Source organism: Astyanax mexicanus, unplaced genomic scaffold (assembly GCF_023375975.1).
Source record: "Astyanax mexicanus isolate ESR-SI-001 unplaced genomic scaffold, AstMex3_surface scaffold_70, whole genome shotgun sequence".
NCBI classification, from domain to species: Eukaryota; Metazoa; Chordata; class Actinopteri; order Characiformes; family Acestrorhamphidae; genus Astyanax; species Astyanax mexicanus.
Window position 1 is genome coordinate 36,234 of NW_026040080.1, and position 9,185 is coordinate 45,418.

The window sequence follows — 9,185 nt, forward strand, 5'->3', positions numbered from 1 at the left end:
CGAGTCGCTGTTTCAGGACGAATAATAAAACATTTTTAGCAACGTTTATTTAATTTGTTATTGGTGCTCTTCCATCTCATATTGTCAGTAACCAGAAATTTTCAGCAAGAGCTAGAATTCAATTGTGAAAAAAGATTCCCCTATCCTACCTATTCATTCATGGTCGACTGACGACTCACCGTGACTTGCCAACAACAGCAGCGCCCAGAGAACTAGCTTAGTGCTATCGTGATGTAAAAAGACTTATTTAATAAACTTCCTGTGCACTTTCAAAGTTCTTGATGCCTCTTTTTAGAGGCCAGGGCTGTTTGGAGAAACTGAAGAAAATGGTGGATTTTCGACCACATAGAGAAGACAGAGTTGTGGTATTCAGCAAAGGTTAGCACTCGTAATTATGTTTCACTACACCCTACAATCCTTTTCACATCGGAGCTCTCATTTAAGATATATTTTGGAAACCAAGAACTTTTTTAAGCATTGTAACAAACATTTTAGAGCAAAGAGCAGCAAATTGATAATTCTGATTTGTATGCTAAAACTTACATAACGCTCCTTTTAAAATAAAGTTTATTTTAATTTAATGTAAGGTAAATGTTAACTGATTTCAGACATATTATGACCACATGTTATTTTTGCTATTATTATTACACATTTAAACATCTTACTTTCAACAGAGACTGATGACTGTGATTCCTGGATTATCCGCTGTTAAAACAGTAACAGAGAGGAAGAGTGAATGAGCGGGAGGAAAGTTAGGGAGATTAAATAACAAAACTTTCAACGTGAATGTAAAGATAAATACATGGTATGTGAGGACAGGGTGGTTAGGAAGGACCACTACTAATGTGAGTTTGGTAACAGATCAATACTGTACTCTGTCCAGACTGTGTGAGGTGTAAAGATAAATACATGGTATGTGAGGACAGGGTGGTTAGGAAGGACCACTACTAATGTGAGTTTGGTAACAGATCAATACTGTACTCTGTCCAGACTGTGTGAGATGTAAAGATAAATACATGGTATGTGAGGACAGGGTGCTTAGGAAGGACCACTACTAATGTGAGTTTGGTAACAGATCAATACTGTACTCTGTCCAGACTGTGTGAGATGTAAAGATAAATACATGGTATGTGAGGACAGGGTGGTTAGGAAGGACCACTACTAATGTGAGTTTGGTAACAGATCAATACTGTACTCTGTCCAGACTGTGTGAGGTGTAAAGATAAATACATGGTATGTGAGGACAGGGTGGTTAGGAAGGACCACTACTAATGTGAGTTTGGTAACAGATCAATACTGTACTCTGTCCAGACTGTGTGAGATGTAAAGATAAATACATGGTATGTGAGGACAGGGTGCTTAGGAAGGACCACTATTTCGAGTTTGGTCACAGCATCCACTTAAAAAAAACACTTGAAAACATAATATCAACCAGCTAACAGTCACCTAACAACCACATTGGATATCACAGTCACTGCTTAGCAACATCGTAGCAACCACCCAGAAAACTGCATCAACCACCTTGCAATGCCCTAGAAAACTGCAGTACATTAGCAACCACAGCTAGAAGCTTAATGTCAAAGACACAGAGCTTATTTTGGGCGAGACTGACTTAGGGCTAGACTGACTTAGGGAGGGAGAGACTTAGGGAGAGACTGACTTAGTGAGAGACTTATGGAGAGACTTATGGAGAGACTTAGGGAGAGACTTAGGGAGAGACTTAGGGAGAGACTGACTTAGTGAGAGACTTAGGGAGAGACTTAGGGAGAGACTGACTTAGGGAGAGACTTAGGGAGAGACTTAGGGTGAGACTGACTTAGGGCGAGACTTAGGGCGAGACTGACTTAGGGCGAGACTGACTTAGGGCTAGACTTAGGGAGAGACTGACTTAGGGAGAGACTTAGGACGAGACTGACTTAGGGCGAGACTGACTTAGGGCGAGACTGACTTAGGGAGAGACTTAGGGTGAGACTTAGGGTGAGACTTAGGGTGAGACTTAGGGTGAGACTTAGGGAGAGACTTAGGGAGAGACTTAGGGAGAGACTTAGGGAGAGACTTAGGACGAGACTGACTTAGGGCGAGACTGACTTAGGGCGAGACTGACTTAGGGCGAGACTGACTTAGGGTGAGACTGACTTAGGGTGAGACTTAGGGTGAGACTTAGGGTGAGACTTAGGGTGAGACTTAGGGTGAGACTTAGGGTGAGACTTAGGGTGAGACTTAGGGTGAGACTTAGGGCGAGACTGACTAAGGACGTGACAGACTTAGGGCGAGACTGACTTAGGGAGAGACTTAGGGAGAGACTTAGGGAGAGACTTAGGGAGAGACTTAGGGAGAGACTGACTTAGGGCGAGACTTAGGGCGAGACTGACTTAGGGCGAGACTTAGGGATAGACTTAGGGCGAGACTGACTTAGGGCGAGACTTAGGGAGAGACTTAGGGCGAGACTGACTTAGGGCGAGACTGACTTAGGGAGAGACTTAGGGTGAGACTTAGGACGTGACTGACTTAGGGCGAGACTGACTTAGGGCGAGACTGACTTAGGGCGAGACTTAGGGAGAGACTTAGAGAGAGACTTAGAGAGAGACTTAGGGTGAGACTTAGGGTGAGACTTAGGGTGAGACTTAGGGTGAGACTTAGGGAGAGACTTAGGGAGAGACTTAGGGAGAAACTTAGGGAGAAACTTAGGGAGAGACTTAGGGAGAGACTTAGGGAGAGACTTAGGGAGAGACTTAGGACGAGACTGACTTAGGGCGAGACTGACTTAGGGCGAGACTGACTTAGGGTGAGACTTAGGGTGAGACTTAGGGTGAGACTTAGGGTGAGACTTAGGGTGAGACTTAGGGTGAGACTTAGGGTGAGACTTAGGGCGAGACTGACTAAGGACGTGACAGACTTAGGGCGAGACTGACTTAGGGAGAGACTTAGGGAGAGACTTAGGGAGAGACTTAGGGAGAGACTTAGGGAGAGACTGACTTAGGGCGAGACTTAGGGCGAGACTGACTTAGGGCGAGACTTAGGCATAGACTTAGGGCGAGACTGACTTAGGGCGAGACTTAGGGAGAGACTTAGGGCGAGACTGACTTAGGGCGAGACTGACTTAGGGAGAGACTTAGGGTGAGACTTAGGACGTGACTGACTTAGGGCGAGACTGACTTAGGGCGAGACTGACTTAGGGCGAGACTGACTTAGGGTGAGACTTAGGGTGAGACTTAGGGTGAGACTTAGGGTGAGACTTAGGGTGAGACTTAGGGTGAGACTGACTTAGGGAGAGACTGACTTAGGGCGAGACTTAGGGAGAGACTTAGGGAGAGACTTAGGGAGAGACTTAGGGAGAGACGTACAGTGAGATGAAAAAAGCCACAGTAAAATCCACACTAACCTGAACAGAGTCTGAAGAATGGTTGGGCACCACTCGAAGCTGAGTCAGTGATCTGATCTCATCAGTTAAACTGCTCGGTCCACACATCTCAGGATTTTCACAGCCAGCCTGGTGATTCTCCTGACCAGTAGCTACAGAATAAAACAGCAGAAACATCAATGAAGTAAAAGCAGCTTCAGTGATTTTACCATTGCTGAACATTACAGCCTGCAAACATATGATGGTGTTGCTTTCAAAGAATAGTTTTCCAATAGAGTGCATCACACAAAAAGGTTAGGCCACAAATATGCCACAAAGTTTTGTGGAATTCATAATTAGAAATAGCCTTATTGTTTAACTAACATAAAATTACTAAAACATCTTACTTTCAACAGAGACTGATGACTGTGATTCCTGGATTATCCGCTGTTAAAACAGTAACAGAGAGGAAGAGTGAATGAGCGGGAGGAAAGTTAGGGAGATTAAATAACAAAACTTTCAACGTGAATGTAAAGATAAATACATGGTATGTGAGGACAGGGTGGTTAGGAAGGACCACTACTAATGTGAGTTTGGTAACAGATCAATACTGTACTCTGTCCAGACTGTGTGAGATGTAAAGATAAATACATGGTATGTGAGGACAGGGTGCTTAGGAAGGACCACTATTTCGAGTTTGGTCACAGCATCCACTTAAAAAAAAACACTTGGCAACATAATATCAACCAGCTAAGAGTCACCTAACAACCACATTGGATATCACAGTCACTGCTTAGCAACATCGTAGCAACCAACCAGAAAACTGAATCAACCACCTTGCAATGCCCTAGAAAACTGCAGTACATTAGCAACCACAGCTAGAAGCTTAATGTCAAAGACACAGAGCTTACTTAGGACGAGACTGACTTAGGGCGAGACTTAGGGCGAGACTTAGGGCGAGACTGACTTAGTGAGAGACTTAGGGAGAGACGTACAGTGAGATGAAAAAAGCCACAGTAAAATCCACACTAACCTGAACAGAGTCTGAAGAATGGTTGGGCACCACTCGAAGCTGAGTCAGCGATCTGATCTCATCAGTTAAACTGCTCGGTCCACACATCTCAGGATTTTCACAGCCAGCCTGGTGATTCTCCTGACCAGTAGCTACAGAATAAAACAGCAGAAACATCAATGAAGTAAAAGCAGCTTCAGTGATTTTACCATTGCTGAACATTACAGCCTGCAAACATATGATGGTGTTGCTTTCAAAGAATAGTTTTCCAATAGAGTGCATCACACAAAAAGGTTAGGCCACAAATATGCCACAAAGTTTTGTGGAATTCATAATTAGAAATAGCCTTATTGTTTAACTAAAATAAAATTACTAAAACATCTTACTTTCAACAGAGACTGATGACTGTGATTCCTGGATTATCCGCTGTTAAAACAGTAACAGAGAGGAAGAGTGAATGAGCGGGAGGAAAGTTAGGGAGATTAAATAACAAAACTTTCAACGTGAATGTAAAGATAAATACATGGTATGTGAGGACAGGGTGGTTAGGAAGGACCAGTTCTAATGTGAGTTTGGTAACAGATCAATACTGTACTCTGTCCAGACTGTGTGAGGTGTAAAGATAAATACATGGTATGTGAGGACAGGGTGGTTAGGAAGGACCACTACTAATGTGAGTTTGGTAACAGATCAATACTGTACTCTGTCCAGACTGTGTGAGATGTAAAGATAAATACATGGTATGTGAGGACAGGGTGGTTAGGAAGGACCACTACTAATGTGAGTTTGGTAACAGATCAATACTGTACTCTGTCCAGACTGTGTGAGGTGTAAAGATAAATACATGGTATGTGAGGACAGGGTGGTTAGGAAGGACCACTACTAATGTGAGTTTGGTAACAGATCAATACTGTACTCTGTCCAGACTGTGTGAGATGTAAAGATAAATACATGGTATGTGAGGACAGGGTGCTTAGGAAGGACCACTACTAATGTGAGTTTGGTAACAGATCAATACTGTACTCTGTCCAGACTGTGTGAGATGTAAAGATAAATACATGGTATGTGAGGACAGGGTGGTTAGGAAGGACCACTACTAACGTGAGTTTGGTAACAGATCAATACTGTACTCTGTCCAGACTGTGTGAGATGTAAAGATAAATACATGGTATGTGAGGACAGGGTGCTTAGGAAGGACCACTATTTCGAGTTTGGTCACAGCATCCACTTTAAAAAAAACACTTGGCAACATAATATCAACCAGCTAAGAGTCACCTAACAACCACATGGGATACCACAGTCACTGCTTAGCAACATCGTAGCAACCACCCAGAAAACTGCATCAACCACCTTGCAATGCCCTAGAAAACTGCAGTACATTAGCAACCACAGCTAGAAGCTTAATGTCAAAGACACAGAGCTTACTTTGGGCGAGACTGACTTAGGGCTAGACTGACTTAGGGAGAGACTGACTTAGGGAGAGACTGACTTAGGGCTAGACTGACTTAGGGCTAGACTGACTTAGGGAGAGACTGACTTAGGGCGAGACTGACTTAGGGCGAGACTGACTTAGGGCGAGACTGACTTAGGGAGAGACTTAGGGCGAGACTGACTTAGGGAGAGACTGACTTAGGGAGAGACTGACTTAGGGAGAGACTGACTTAGGGAGAGACTTAGGGAGAGACTTAGGGAGAGACTTAGGACGTGACTGACTTAGGGCGAGACTGACTTAGGGCGAGACTGACTTAGGGCGAGACTGACTTAGGGAGAGACTGACTTAGGGAGAGACTTAGGGAGAGACTTAGGGAGAGACTTAGGGAGAGACTTAGGACGTGACTGACTTAGGGCGAGACTGACTTAGGGCGAGACTGACTTAGGGCGAGACTGACTTAGGGCGAGACTGACTTAGGGAGAGACTTAGGGAGAGTCTTAGGGAGAGACTTAGGGAGAGACTTAGGGAGAGACGTACAGTGAGATGAAAAAAGCCACAGTAAAATCCACACTAACCTGAACAGAGTCTGAAGAATGGTTGGGCACCACTCGAAGCTGAGTCAGTGATCTGATCTCATCAGTTAAACTGCTCGGTCCACACATCTCAGGATTTTCACAGCCAGCCTGGTGATTCTCCTGACCAGTAGCTACAGAATAAAACAGCAGAAACATCAATGAAGTAAAAGCAGCTTCAGTGATTTTACCATTGCTGAACATTACAGCCTGCAAACATATGATGGTGTTGCTTTCAAAGAATAGTTTTCCAATAGAGTGCATCACACAAAAAGGTTAGGCCACAAATATGCCACAAAGTTTTGTGGAATTCATAATTAGAAATAGCCTTATTGTTTAACTAACATAAAATTACTAAAACATCTTACTTTCAACAGAGACTGATGACTGTGATTCCTGGATTATCCGCTGTTAAAACAGTAACAGAGAGGAAGAGTGAATGAGCGGGAGGAAAGTTAGGGAGATTAAATAACAAAACTTTCAACGTGAATGTAAAGATAAATACATGGTATGTGAGGACAGGGTGGTTAGGAAGGACCACTACTAATGTGAGTTTGGTAACAGATCAATACTGTACTCTGTCCAGACTGTGTGAGATGTAAAGATAAATACATGGTATGTGAGGACAGGGTGGTTAGGAAGGACCACTACTAATGTGAGTTTGGTAACAGATCAATACTGTACTCTGTCCAGACTGTGTGAGATGTAAAGATAAATACATGGTATGTGAGGACAGGGTGCTTAGGAAGGACCACTATTTCGAGTTTGGTCACAGCATCCACTTAAAAAAAACACTTGGCAACATAATATCAACCAGCTAACAGTCACCTAACAACCACATGGGATACCACAGTCACTGCTTAGCAACATCGTAGCAACCACCCAGAAAACTGCATCAACCACCTTGCAATGCCCTAGAAAACTGCAGTACATTAGCAACCACAGCTAGAAGCTTAATGTCAAAGACACAGAGCTTACTTTGGGCGAGACTGACTTAGGGCTAGACTGACTTAGGGCTAGACTGACTTAGGGCTAGACTGACTTAGGGAGAGACTGACTTAGGGAGAGACTGACTTAGGGAGAGACTGACTTAGGGAGAGACTGACTTAGGGAGAGACTTAGGGCGAGACTGATTTAGGGCGAGACTGACTTAGGGAGAGACTGACTTAGGGAGAGACTTAGGGAGAGACTTAGGACGTGAGAGACTTAGGACGTGAGAGACTTAGGACGAGACTGACTTAGGGCGAGACTGACTTAGGGCGAGACTGACTTAGGGCGAGACTGACTTAGGGAGAGACTGACTTAGGGAGAGACTGACTTAGGGAGAGACTGACTTAGGGAGAGACTGACTTAGGGAGAGACTTAGGGAGAGTCTTAGGGTGAGACTTAGGGAGAGACTTAGGGTGAGACGTACAGTGAGATGAAAAAAGCCACAGTAAAATCCACACTAACCTGAACAGAGTCTGAAGAATGGTTGGGCACCACTCGAAGCTGAGTCAGTGATCTGATCTCATCAGTTAAACTGCTCGGTCCACACATCTCAGGATTTTCACAGCCAGCCTGGTGATTCTCCTGACCAGTAGCTACAGAATAAAACAGCAGAAACATCAATGAAGTAAAAGCAGCTTCAGTGATTTTACCATTGCTGAACATTACAGCCTGCAAACATATGATGGTGTTGCTTTCAAAGAATAGTTTTCCAATAGAGTGCATCACACAAAAAGGTTAGGCCACAAATATGCCACAAAGTTTTGTGGAATTCATAATTAGAAATAGCCTTATTGTTTAACTAACATAAAATTACTAAAACATCTTACTTTCAACAGAGACTGATGACTGTGATTCCTGGATTATCCGCTGTTAAAACAGTAACAGAGAGGAAGAGTGAATGAGCGGGAGGAAAGTTAGGGAGATTAAATAACAAAACTTTCAACGTGAATGTAAAGATAAATACATGGTATGTGAGGACAGGGTGGTTAGGAAGGACCACTACTAATGTGAGTTTGGTAACAGATCAATACTGTACTCTGTCCAGACTGTGTGAGATGTAAAGATAAATACATGGTATGTGAGGACAGGGTGGTTAGGAAGGATCACTACTAACGTGAGTTTGGTAACAGATCAATACTGTACTCTGTCCAGACTGTGTGAGATGTAAAGATAAATACATGGTATGTGAGGACAGGGTGGTTAGGAAGGACCACTACTAATGTGAGTTTGGTAACAGATCAATACTGTACTCTGTCCAGACTGTGTGAGATGTAAAGATAAATACATGGTATGTGAGGACAGGGTGCTTAGGAAGGACCACTATTTCGAGTTTGGTCACAGCATCCACTTTAAAAAAAACACTTGGCAACATAATATCAACCAGCTAACAGTCACCTAACAACCACATGGGATACCACAGTCACTGCTTAGCAACATCGTAGCAACCACCCAGAAAACTGCATCAACCACCTTGCAATGCCCTAGAAAACTGCAGTACATTAGCAACCACAGCTAGAAGCTTAATGTCAAAGACACAGAGCTTACTTTGGGTGAGACTGACTTAGGGCGAGACTGACTTAGGGCGGGAGAGACTTAGGGTGAGACTTAGGGTGAGACTTAGGGTGAGACTTAGGGAGAGACTTAGGGAGAGACTTAGGGAGAGACTTAGGGAGAGACTTAGGGAGAGACTTAGGGAGAGACTGACTTAGGGAGAGACTGACTTAGGGAGAGACTGACTTAGGGAGAGACTGACTTAGGGCGAGACTGACTTAGGGCGAGACTGACTTAGGGAGAGACTTAGGGAGAGACTTAGGGAGAGACTTAGGGAGAGACTTAGGG